This window comes from Ovis aries, chromosome 19 (assembly GCF_016772045.2).
Source record: "Ovis aries strain OAR_USU_Benz2616 breed Rambouillet chromosome 19, ARS-UI_Ramb_v3.0, whole genome shotgun sequence".
Classification (NCBI taxonomy): Eukaryota; Metazoa; Chordata; class Mammalia; order Artiodactyla; family Bovidae; genus Ovis; species Ovis aries.
In genome coordinates, this window is record NC_056072.1 from 29,437,020 (window position 1) to 29,449,926 (window position 12,907).

The 12,907-nt window shown below is 48.0% G+C and overlaps 1 long non-coding RNA gene across 1 annotated transcript in view; it reads left to right on the forward strand.

The window, feature by feature from the left end:
• LOC132658176 (uncharacterized) overlaps positions 1-12,907 on the forward strand; it is an 84,614-nt gene that overhangs the window by 20,642 nt on the left and 51,065 nt on the right. Inside the window, exon 2 of the long non-coding RNA XR_009597413.1 lies at positions 2,988-3,056. This is a non-coding gene — a long non-coding RNA (uncharacterized LOC132658176). The remainder of the gene's footprint in view (positions 1-2,987; positions 3,057-12,907) is intronic.

Here is a 12,907-nt window from a genome sequence, read left to right on the forward strand (position 1 = left end):
AACCAGGACATGAAGTCTTTCATCCCTTTCCTAGCCCCTGGCTGCTCTATTGTGCTTTCTCTTCCTTCTACTCCTCTCGCTGTTGAGTACTTCAAAGGTTCATCCTGGCCCGTTTCCCAGTGGACCAGTCACTTCAGGAAACGAATGGGCTGCTCTCTGGAGGAAGCCAGATCACTCAATGAGTTCCCATTTCTCCAGAATTAGATGGTTAGTCATGCTGACCAGAGGCAGTAGGTGGGCTCATGGCCAGGGAGGTGCAAGACTTCTTTCCTGAGACCCAGGGCGTGGGCCTTTCTTCTGAAGAGATTCAAGGCTGTGTTCAGGAGTCTCTTAACACCAACCTTGACCCTGCTTGCTGTGTTGTAATGGTGGCCTGCCAGCACTCCTGGTGGGAATGAAGGAGTAAAAATTGGGCACTCCATTGCATCTCAGGAAATTCAAAACACACCATTATCTTTAACATTTTTAAAAAGTAATCTTGTACAGGATACAGGATGCTTGGGGCTGGTGCATGGGGATGATCCAGAGAGATGATATGGGGTGGGAGGTGGGAGGGGGGTTCAGGCTTGGGAACTCATGTACACCTGTGGCTGATTCATGTCAATGTATGGCAAAACCAATACAGTACTGTAAAGCAAAATAAAGTTTAAAAAAAAAGTAATCTTGAAGATGATGGTAAAAGATGATGCTGTTAAAGTGTTAACCTAAAAGATGATGCTGTGAAAGTGCTGCACTCAATATGCCAGCAAATTTGGAAAACTCAGCAGCGGCCACAGGACTGGAAAAGGTCAGTTTTCATTCCAGTCCCAAAGAAAGTGAATGTCAAAGAATGCTCAAACTACCGCACAATTGCACTCATCTCACACGCTAGCAAAGTAATTCTCAAAATTCTCCAAGCCAGGCTTCAACAGTATGTGAACCATGAACTTCCAGATGTTCAAGCTGGTTTTAGAAAAGGCAGAGGAACCAGAGATCAAATTGCTGACGTCCGTTGGATCATCAAAAAAGCAAAAGAGTTTCAGAAAAACATCTACTTCTGCTTTATTGACTGTGCCAAAGCCTTTGACTGTGTGGATCACCACAAACTGCAGAAAATTCTAAAAGAGATGGGAATACCAGACCACTGATCTGCCTCCTGAGAAATCTGTATGCAAATCAAAAGGCAACTATTAGAACTAGACATGGAGTAACAGACTGGTTCTAAACCGGGAAAGGAGTACATCAAGGCTATATATTGTCACCCTGCTTATTTAACTTATATGCAGAATACATCATGAGAAATGCTGGATTGGATGAAGCACAAGCTGGAATCAAGATTGCCAGAAGAAATATCAATAACCTCAGATATGAAGATGACACCATCCATAAGGTGTGTCATAAGAAGCAAAGAAGAACTAAAGAGCCTCTTGATGAAAGTGAAAGAGGAGAGTGAAAAAGTTGGCTTAAAACTCAACAATCAGGAAACTAAGATCATGGCATCCAGTTTCATCACTTCATAGCAAATAGATGGGGAAACAATGCAAACAGTGAGGGACTTTATTTTCTTGGGCTCCAGAGTCACTGCAGATGGTGACTGCAGCCATGAAATTAAAAGATGCTTGCTCTTTGGAAGAAAAGCTGTGACCAACCTAGACAACATAATAAAAAGAAGAGACATTACTTTGCCAACAAAGACCCATCTAGTCAAGGCTATGGTTTTTCCAGTAGTTGTGTAAGGATGTGAGAGTTGGACTATAAAGAAAGCTGAGCGCTGAAGAATTGATGCTTTGACCTGTTGTGTTGGAGAAGACTCTTGAGAGTCCCTTGGACTGCCAGGAGATCAAACCAGTCGATCTTCAAGGAAATCAGTCCTAAATATTTATTGAAATGACTGATGCTAAAGCTAAAACTTCAATACTTTGGCCACTTGATGTGAAGAACTGACTCATTTGAAAAGACCCTGATGCTGGGAAAGATTGAAGGCAGGAGGAGGAGGGGATGACAGAGGATGAGATGGTTGGATGGCATCACCGACTCAAAGGACATGAGTTTGAGCAAGCTCCGGGAGTTGGTGATGGACAGGGAAGCCTGTTGTCCTGCAGTCCATGGGATCACAAAGAGTTAGACACGACTGAGTGGCTGAACTGAACTGAACTGGATCTTTACTTTAGTAAACCATACTTAACTCTGTGTGCTGTGCTTCCTGAGTCACTTCAGTCATGTCCGACTCCGTGTGATGCTATGGACTATAGCCCACCAGGCTCCTCTGTCCACAGGATTTCCCAAGCAAGACTACTGGAGTGGGTTGCCATGCCCTCTTCCAGGGAATCTTCCTGACCCAGGGGTCGAACTCTTGTCTCTTACATCTACCTGCACTGTCAGGCGAGTCCTTTACCAGTCGCACCACCTAATCTTGATTACAAAGGTAAACTGTACTTACTGTAGAAAGGTTAAAAAACATGAATAAGCAAAAGAAGGAAGTAAAACTACCTATCATCCTAATGCCGAAAGAAAAGTACTATTTCAGCAAGTTGGTATGTGTCTTTCAAGACCTGGGCAGCATGGACACTGGTCCATCAGAGTCTGGGGTGCCTGGGTTGGGACCCCTGCTGGACGAGGCATTAACCCTCTAGCTGCCGGTCATGGGAAGGTCTAAGGTCCAGCTTGTGGGGCCAGGGCCGGTGGGGTGGCAAGTGATCTTTGAGGCTCAGGCAACAACCTTGATCAACCAGACTCAGAATAGTTTAATTTTAACAACTTGAGCTGGTCCTTTCTAGATGACCATCAGTGGTACCCATCCTCACTCCTCCAGGAGTGTGATTGGACTTGTTGGCTAGGGTTGGACCTGTTGGCTAGGGGTGGTCCTGGGCTCTGGGCGGTGATTGGCGAGCAGAGTTGGGAGGCCGCTTCCAGCCCAATGTTTCTTCCAGCTGTTGTTGCTCCCAGAGCATGAGCTGGGCCACACATACTCCCTTATCTTTTAAAATTAATAATATTTCCCCCAACAGGGACCAAGGACTTCCCTAGAAGAGAAGAAAAGAAATTGAATATTCTGGTCTTCACCTTGGGACTCAAAGGTAAAAACCAGCTTCTATCAAGGGTAGCTAGTCAGAAAGGACCACAGAATTCTAGATTCCTATAAGGGAAGAGAGAGCCTGGACAGAGCCAGAGGTCGGCCCCCAGGTGCCGGCAGCTGGAGGTGAGGATTCTTGCAAGTGTGGTTTTAGGTGGATACCAGAACCCATCCTCACTGAGTGGGGACCCCACAGGACAGGGGCTGTGTGAATGGAGAGGCTCCTACATTCTGAAGCTCAGGCAGCGTGGCTGTGGGCTCTTCTCGACTTCAGGAGCTTTCACACCCTGATCTGAAGGAGCAGGTCTCCCCAGGTGTGAGGTCCCAGCAAAATCTGCTCAGGAACGAGCTGCAGGGTGTGGTCCAGGGACTGGGCTCTCTACCTCTGTGGGTGGCAAAGATGCTCAGTACTCATTTGACAAGTAGTTTAACTTAGTGGTTTGTGAGAGTTGGGCTTCCCTGGTGGTTCACATGGTAAAGAATCTGCCTACCATGCGGGAGACCCAGGTTTGATTCTGGAGTGAGACTGCCTGGATTTAAATCCAATACCTAATGCTTATTAGTTGTGTGACTTTGGGCAAGTGGCTTAACCTCTCTGTTCCTCAGTCTTTTCACCTGTAAAGTGGGAAATACATAGTACCTATGTTAAGGAGTTGTGGCAATTAACTAACATATGTGATTTCATACATAACTGGTTGTTAAAATTAATTGTTGACTCATGCATCCCTAGGTGGTTTTGAAAATGCAGCATTTGAGAAAGGAAACCGTGGGAAAAGGTGGAAACTATTTTTTTTTAACCTATTCACTTTTATTGATTTGGCTATGCCAGGTCTTAGTTGCAGCCTGTGAGATTTTCAATCTTTGATGCGGCATGCAGGATTGATTGATTGATTGATTGATTTTAGTTGTGGCGTGCAGGACCTTCTAGTGGCAGCATGCAGACTCTTAGTTGTGGGATATGGAGTCTACTGTCCCCCATCAAGGATCGATTCCAGGCCCCTTGGATTGGGAGCATGGAGTATTAGCCACTGGATCACCAGGGAAGTCCCTGGAAATTCTTAATAGTTTGGAAGGGGGATCTTGGCGCTATTGTGTTGTAGGTAGGTGATGGTGACACTTTCTCCCCAGTGTATATGCAACATCTGACATGTAGGAAGTGCCCAGTAAATATCTGTTGAAGGGGGGAAAGAAACATGCTCTCTGCACTCAACATCATTCTTGTGTACATTTTTCCTGTTAATAAATATTCTTCCCCAACATTGTTTGGTTGGTTGCATAGTTTGCCCTTGTATGGATGTAAGTGGGAGAACAGCCTGAGCTTGCTGGAACAAAAAGGGGTGATGCATTCTAAGAGGCAGAGTGCCTCAGTGCCTGGAACCAGGGCTGCGAAGCTGAGCCCCTACGTAATGATCCTGCCCTGTTGCACCTCCCTATGATGGTTTGGTTCCTTTCCTTTAACTTTTGCTACAGCTTTGTCCACATGGCATCCAAAATGGCTGCCTGCATCTCCCAGTTTTGTTACAGCTCCTGCCATGGAGGGAGTCAGTCTGTCTGTCTGTCTGTCTGCCATTACTCTCCGTCTAGTAACCCCAGCTGGGACTCTGATTGGTCCTTCTGAGGCTGGGTGCTTATTCCTCATCCAGCCAGGGAGAAGGGCCCCAGGGTTCCAGTATGGCTGCCAGGTGCCCCTGCGATGAGCGGGTACAGTGAAATGGGTCATGGGCATCCCCAGATGATCCATTCCAGCTGCCTTTCATTCATCTCTTCATCTCTCCGCTTAAACCTGATTTCAATTTCAATCTGGTGACCAGGATTTGGTTTCTGTGGACTTTTCTGGGCTCAGAGCAGGGATTTGACTGACTTAACCCCATCTCCGATCCATTAGTGATAATGACCCATGGCAATATCCTAGGTTTGTCTGGTGTCTTTGAACATTTAATCCGTGCAGTGTGATTTGGGGGGGGGGGGCAGGAGGTTTCATCCAATGAAGCCTGTTTAGCACCAGCAAGTCTGTTCATGATCTGAGGTGCAGCTGAAAAAATAAATATAATTAAAAAGATAAGTCAGGCCAGCATTCCCAGAGACTGTTTTACATGGGTACATAATGAATGCTAAGCTTAGTGCAGCCGTGCCAAAAAGCAAAATAAATTCTTGGAGCTGGTCTGTTTCCTGCCTGCAATACATTTGCTTGTTCCAAACAAATATATTTGTCAATACAACACAATTAGGAAGGCTGAGCCAATCAGACCATCAAATATCCAGAGAAGCAGATCGTGGCTTCCATATACTCCGCTGGATGGAGCCAAGGTCTGAAGGTATCATGACCAAATCAATTATGGCCTGGGCAAGCCTTGCATTCTTTGCCAGGACAAGCTTTCTCATCTTTCCTGGTTATTGAAAGAATGCAACCTCTTTTTTCTTCCTTCTTAATGTTACTCATACCCCTGGAGGCACCCTCCCCCATTTTCCCTGCCTGCCCCAATCTTTTAGGTTAATTTGCTTCCCTTTTTTTTTTTTTTTTTTGCCAACAGCTAGAAACAACTGCTGACATACACTGTTTTTAGAAGGGCCTACCAAAATGGGACTAATAATGAGTTTTTATAATAATAGCTAACATTCATGGCATAGATGCCAAGCTCTTGGCATTCATGGTTTGTCCTAATCCCCACAACAATCCTGGGATAGGTATTACTAGTTCCATTTTATAGATGAGGAAACTGAAGCTCAGGGAGACCAAATATCTTGCCTGAGACCACACAGCTAGTGAGTAGCTAAGCTGAGAAATTCAGACTCTAGTCTTGTTGATGCTAGGGCTTGTATTAGGAGTTTTGATGTTGAGACGTACAACCCAACTCAACTTGGCTTCAAACAGTAAGGGGATTTGAATGGCCTTTGTGGATCGATAGCCCAGATGTGGGTTTCAGGCAAGGCTTAAACCAGCCATTTTGCCCAAGGACCTGGGTGTTCTCTGCCTGCCTTCATTCTTACCCTCAGTGCTACTGGGTTTACTGTTTGCTGCTCTGAACTCTTCCCTCATGCTAGGAAGTAGCTGCAGCAGCTGCATCCTTTCAGTCCTCAGCCAGGGGAAGAAAGAACTTCCCCTCGGGGAGCTCCCATGGAAGAGAATGAAATTCTGCTTGGCTTGAGCTAGGTGCCCATCCTTGAACCATCTTGCCTGGCTGAGGGATGAGACTGGCCAATAGCTGCAGGCTGGAAGGGGTGCGGTGTCAATCTCACGAAGGCCATGCGACTGAGCAGGGCAAGGGGCAGCCTCCTGCTTGCTGTCATCAGAATAGGGGGAATGGTCTAAGAAAGTTAACCAACCCACTTGGCACAGGCACTGACCGATCGGAGCCAGAGTGACCACAAAGACCTGTAAACCATTTGCTACTAAAAGCAAGCTACTGGTGTACCAGTATTGGCATAATTTGGGAACCTGCTGGAAACGCAGAATCTTGGGACCTTTCTCTGATATACTGAATCAGTACATCATTTTAACAACATTTTTGCATTTTAACAACATCTTTAAACCTTTAACAAGATTTGGCAAGTTGGGGAGCTCTGATTTAGCAGAGTGGTATAGCAGATGGGCGAGGGTTTCTGAATCAAACATGTGGAGTCTCAATCCATGCTCCATCACTTAGCTGTCACTTAGCTGGGTGAATTCAGGCATGGGGTAATGCTACCAGCCTTATAAAATTTTTGAGGGGAATAAAAAGAATACCTTTTGTAGCTTGCCTGTCATGTTGCTGCTACTGCTGCTAAGTCGCTCCAGTTGTGTCCGACTCTGTGCGACCCCATAGACGGCAGCCCACCAGGCTCCCCTGTCCCTGGGATTCTCCAGGCAAGAACACTGGAGTGGGGTGCCATCGCCTACTCTGTGCCTGTTGTGCAGTAGGTGCTAAATAAGCATTTCTCCCCTTTCCCCACCCATAATGTTTTTAAATGAGAATACTGACTCAGGTACCCATTTGCCCAAGACACAGAACTGGACCTCTGGTGCCCTGAGCACTAGAATGGGGCTTTGAAACCATCCTCAAAACACCAGAAATTCTAAGCCCTGGCTGCCCATTGGAATCACCCAAGGTGTTTAAAACATCTCAGTGCCCAAGCATCACCTCATAGCAACTCAGTCAAAATCTTTTTGGGGGAGACCCAGGCATCAGTACTTTTAAATTTCCTGGGCCATTCCTATGGGCAGCCAAGGTGGAGAACCAGTGCTTCTCACTTTCTTGACTCCTAAATGAATTCTGCTGTCAGAAGGCTCTGCTTTGAAAGCTTCTGAGTGGCTGGTTGCAAACCCACTGCTGATGAGGGTCTTCCCATCAAACCCAGCACTGAGCTCCAGGAGGGCATGCAGGGGGGTTTGTGCTCCTGGTTCCAGCTCACATGCCCGACATTCAGCAAAGGTTCAGCTTTTAAGTCAGGGAGCTAGCAGGTTCAGACCCTTGGCCTTGACTTCATGAATGAAAAATGACAAGCATTGTAACAGCGAACCTAATAGTTAAGAGTATGCTGGCTCTGTTACCTTGGACAGGTCCCTAACCTCTCTGGGCCTCAGTCTCCACATCTGTAAAAGAGACTGCTAGTAGTACCTGCCTTATTATGGGGATTCAGTGCCTGGCACCACGGGAGTATGTTTTCACCTTGACCTTTAGGGCTGTTCAACCAGGGCAGTGCATACACAGCACACCATACACAGTGGCTGTTGAGCCGAGAGCCCAGATGTCCTGTGGGATCCAAACAGAGTGGCTTTGGAGCCTACATCTTTGGCCAGACTTCTTGGCCTGCTTCCTTGGCTGGCTCGTGCAGGCTGCCAGTTGCAGGGTGCAGCCCTGGAGGATACTCAGTGACCTTTACTCCTAAGGCACATTGGCCTGTGGGGCTGGATGGGGAAGAATTTGGTGGGAACCTTGGGAGAGGGATGGGGAGCTACTGCAAGCACACTCTGCTGCTTCTTGCACCCTGCTGGACTGGGCGTCTCAAGGCCCTGTTCCCTCGGGCCCTAGCCTCTCCCTTTGGCATGGCCCTGGACTCAGTGGGCTTTAGGGACACCTAGAGCACTGGCCAGGCCAGACCTCTGCCGCGGGACCTGGGTTTCTTAGGAAAGACCTCAGCTGGAGGCGTTGCCCTCCCTGCTTCTGTCTCTCGCAGGCTGGAGCCTCTCATTCGCCCTGTTCTTTGATGATCCTGGGCCCTGCTCTGAGTTCCCCTCGCGCGGTCTTTACCTGTCCCTGTCTCTCTTTCTCTACTGTCTTTCTTCTCTTATGTCTGACTCTGCCTTTCCATCTCCTTCCATTCTTATCTTTGTTTCTCTCTGTCTGGCCCTCTGTCTGTCTCTCTCTGTACATTTCTCTTTCCATCTTGCCTCACACCCACCCCATGCATTTCTGTCACCTCACAAACCCTGAAGCCCTCTGGTGCATTAATGCTGAGCCCACCCACCCCCTTTTGATTCAAGACCTGGGTGACTGTGGAAGGCGAAAGTTTCCATCCGCACCACCCCCCACTCCACCCCACCCTCTAGAGGCAGAGTTTTGAGAGGTGTGAATGAGGTAAAACCCATGGAGGGCCTGGGGCTCATGAGTGTGCAATAAACCTTGGCCCTTGAGCTCCTTGAGTACAAGACTGGACTACCTTCAAATCACCAGCATTAGCCCAGGGCCTGCTCCACAGTTGATGTTTAGGAAACACTCATTTGCACAAATAGAGAGAGCATGAAAGAAAACATAAGTACTTTCTATCTGGTAAAATATACTCCTGACTCTTTGTGGCTGCTGGTACCTCTTTATAGATTTAGATGCTGAAATCTGTAGTTAATTCTTTTTTTTTTTCTATGCAGAAGTATTTTATTTTTTTATTTTTTTATTTTTATTTTTTTTTAGTTTTTTATTTTTTAAATTTTAAAATCTTTAATTCTTACATGCATTCCCAAACCTGAACCCCCCTCCCACCTCCCTCCCCATAACATCTCTCTGGGTCATCCCCATGCACCAGCCCCAAGCATGCTGTATCCTGCGTCAGACATAGACTGGCGATTCAATTCTTACATGATAGTATACATGTTAGAATGCCATTCTCCCAAATCATCCCACCCTCTCCCTCTCCCTCTGAGTCCAAAAGTCCGTTATACACTGTAGTTAATTCTTTAAACCTCATTTGCTTCTTGTATTCCCACCCTTCCCCCCAGTCTCCTGAAATTTCATGTTCCAGAATATCCCAGAATGTGCCAAGCTGTTTTTATACTCTCAGTTCTCCCTGCTGACTCCTATTTATTCTTCACATTTCCTCTTGGATGTCCCACTCTTCAGGAAGTTTCCCCGACTGCCCAGCTGGGTTAGGGCTGCCTCTTGTGTTTTCCTACGGTAATCTGTGTGCAGAGCCTCTTGAGCCTCTTCCCTTGAGGTTCCCCTCTTCCCGTGGGACTGGTAGGGAACAGGCTTTCCTCATCCAGCCCCTGCTTCGCCCTGGGAGGGGCAGTTACCACGTGCATCCTGAGTGCCCGCCCGCGTAGCTGTGGCCCTGTGCCCTCTCTCTGGGTTTTAGCTGTCACAAGTCTGTCCTGTCTAGGATAAAAAAGACCACTCAGAGCACAGGTAGTAAACACAGGCCACTCTGGAAAGTCACTCCCAGGAGCACCAAGCTGGCTGCTGCCTGCACAACAAGTTACCTGGCCTTCAGTTTCCACTTTTGACAAGTTGGTTCTCAGCCAGGCTGAGCCCCAGGCAGAAAAATAACTACCTGTTCAGACCGGTGCTTCACCCTCATTCTTCCCCTCTCCCATCCCTGGCCACATTTTTTTCAATAGGAGGAAGGGAAATGCATGAATTATGAGCCCAGTGTGTGCTCACATGCACGTACTGGGTCACCAGGTCCTGCCCTTGAAATGTGCAATTCCGGGTGCAAATGAAACTCTCAGTCGTGCCCCTAGCTCTGTGCTCTGAGGGTGTTCATCACAGCGCGTCTGCCTGGAGTGGCTGCACGTTCCTCAGGGCCTCGCCAGGCTTGGAGGAAATCCTCTGGCTGCAACCCCACCTTGCAGGGGGTGGGAGGACATCTGCCTGTTGTCCCTCCAGCCCCCAGTGGCCCTGGAGGAGGGGCTGAGATAAAGCCACCAGCACGGGCAGGAGATTAAGGGCTGCTATGTTTATCCTGGTCTCACAGTCTCCTGTTGCAGGGGCGTTAATTAGCAAGCTGGGAGCTGAGGGAGAGTGTGCAGGGGCCACTCGGCCCTCCAGCCCATCAGGTCCCTGCCTGGGAGCCCTGGGGGCAGCTGTGACAAGAAGCAAAAGACAAAAGGGATCCTGGATTGTGGCCTGGAAACTGAGCTTTTTACAGAGGCTTAGGCATTGATGTTTTAACATTCAGGAGGATTAAATGCTTCCCTGATGATATAACAGTGGCCAGAAGCCACTGTGCACTTGCTGTGTTCCCGGCCCTCCGCGTGTGACTTTTCACCTGCTGTCCCAATTACTCCTCCCTGCAGAATGTGCTTCGGGAGCTATTCTGATTCCCAGGTTTCAAAATAAGGGGGCAAGCCTCACAGGGGGCCAGGAATGTGCCAGGTTCTCACAATAGTAAGCAGTGGAGGCGGCCTTTGAACTTTTGTAGTCCGATTTGAGCGCCTACACGTCTACCCGCTGTTCCTTCCAACTAGTGTCAGTGACAGGGGACACCACTGTTGAGAGACAGCCCGCCTGATGTGGAACCAAGTACAGCTCCCAGCTCTGTGGCTTCCCAGCTGGGTGTCCTTGAGTGGCTCCTGTCGCCCTTTAGAGCCTCACTGTCCTCATGTGTGATGCTGCGGTAGTGACACCTACCTTGCAGGCTACTGTTGGGATTAGAGGATATTACATGCAGAAGGTGCCTGCCCTGGGCTGAGCTGGATGCCCCCCACAAGATGTGTTGAAGTGCTTATCCAGTGCCCCAGGATGTAACTATGTTTGGACACAGGGTCATTGCAGATGTAACTGGTTGAACTCCTATGGAGTAGGTGGATGCATAATGCGATGTAACTCATGCCCTTATCCTGGGGGAAGATTGGGTCTCAGAGACAGACACACACAGTTTGAAGACACAGAAAATGACCACGTAGAGACAGAGGCAGAGTTAGCTGCCACAAGCCAAGGAATGCCAAGAACTGCAGAGAAACACGAAGCTGCAAGAGACAGGGAAACATTCTCCTCTAGTTGGTAATGGACAGGGAAGCCTGGCCTGCTGCAGCCTGTGGGGTCGCAAAGCGCCAGACACGACTGAGTGACTGAACTGAACGGAGGGACTTCTGAGGGAGCCTGGCTCAGGTGACACCTTGATTTTGGGCTTGTAGCTTCCAGAATTGGGACACAATAAATTGCCATTATTTGAAGGCACCTGGTTTTGGTAGTGGTGACAGAAGTTAATTCAGTGGCTCTTCATAGCAGATACCAGCAGTGTCCGTCTGTCTTCCCCAGGCTACCTCGGCGGTCACCCACACCTTAGTCACATGGCAAGGCTTTCACCTCTAGCACCAATGGTTCTCTGCCTGCAGGCTTTCCCTGAATGCAGAAGCCAGCCAAGCCAGGCACAGAGCCGTCTGCAAGTGTCCAAGAATTAATGCTGCTGTGAGCAGCCTGCAATTAGCAGGGTGTCAATGGATATAGACGCTCTGATGTCTCGGCCCTGGGGGAGACAATTCTGAGGCCTATGCTCCACAGTCTCATGGAGGCGACCAGAGGGTTTGTGGCCTCTGCCCACCATGGTGACCTGTCAATGCACCCTTTACTTAACCTCCCATCTTTCCTCCCTTCCTTCCTTTCCTACGGGTGTTTCCTGGGATCAGCCCCTAAACTGGCCCCTTGTGTCCAATGCCTCATCTCAGGTCTGCTTTGGCGAGATGCAAAAGATAGGTATGAAGTGGCAGCTGCTTTCTCCTCCTGACCATGGATGGAAGGTCAGATGTTGGCACCTCTGAGCTAACTGGACCTGTAGCTGGTCTTCAACTACTTTGGGAAACTTTGAAGACCTAGATGGCCCTCAAAGACAGGTCCAGCATCTCAGGAAGAACACACACGCACACACCACATCTTCTTTCCCCATTCATTTGTCAGTGGACATTTAGGTTGCTTCCATGTCTTGCTGTTGTGACTAGTGCTGCTACAAGCATAGAGGTGCAAGTATCTGTTTTTGAATTATAGTTTTATCTGGATATATACGCAGGAGTAGAATTGCTGATCATATGGCAACTCTATTTTAGTGTTTTGAGGAACCTCCATACTGTCTTCCATCATGGCTGCACCAGTTTGCATTCCCATCAACAATAACACTTGTGGTTTTCACCTTCTCTTAGAACCATCAGACCTATGACATCCCTTGTGGGCCATGATGGGTGCTGATTGCCTATGTTATTTTGATACAAAAGCCCAGATGGAGATTCCACTTCCTCTTTCTACCTTACTTGGCACTGTGCCACTGCTGAAAGAAAAGGAAGCCTTGGTCCTGGGCTTAGTGCATCAAGTTCAGAAAAGAGGAGGGCTGGAAGTTGGGAGGGAGTCACTCTTAGAGAATCTTCACGTTTCCTACATTTGACTAAATAGCAATGACATCAAATAAGCTTTCACTTGCTGTCAAATACGTATTTCCCCTACTTGATGCAGCAAAGATAGGCCACCATAGGTGTGCTGGGTGTCACAATAGAGTGGGCTCAGAAGTCATTGTTTTTGAGCTCTTTCTGAAGCTGACAGTGCTGCAGAAACACTGAAAATGCTTTCAGTTTCTAGATACACTGGCAATTTAATAACAACACGCAGGAGGAAAACAGGAATAATAGCTAACACGTTGAGAGCTTACTATCTGCCGGGCACCATACTGAAGCCCTTT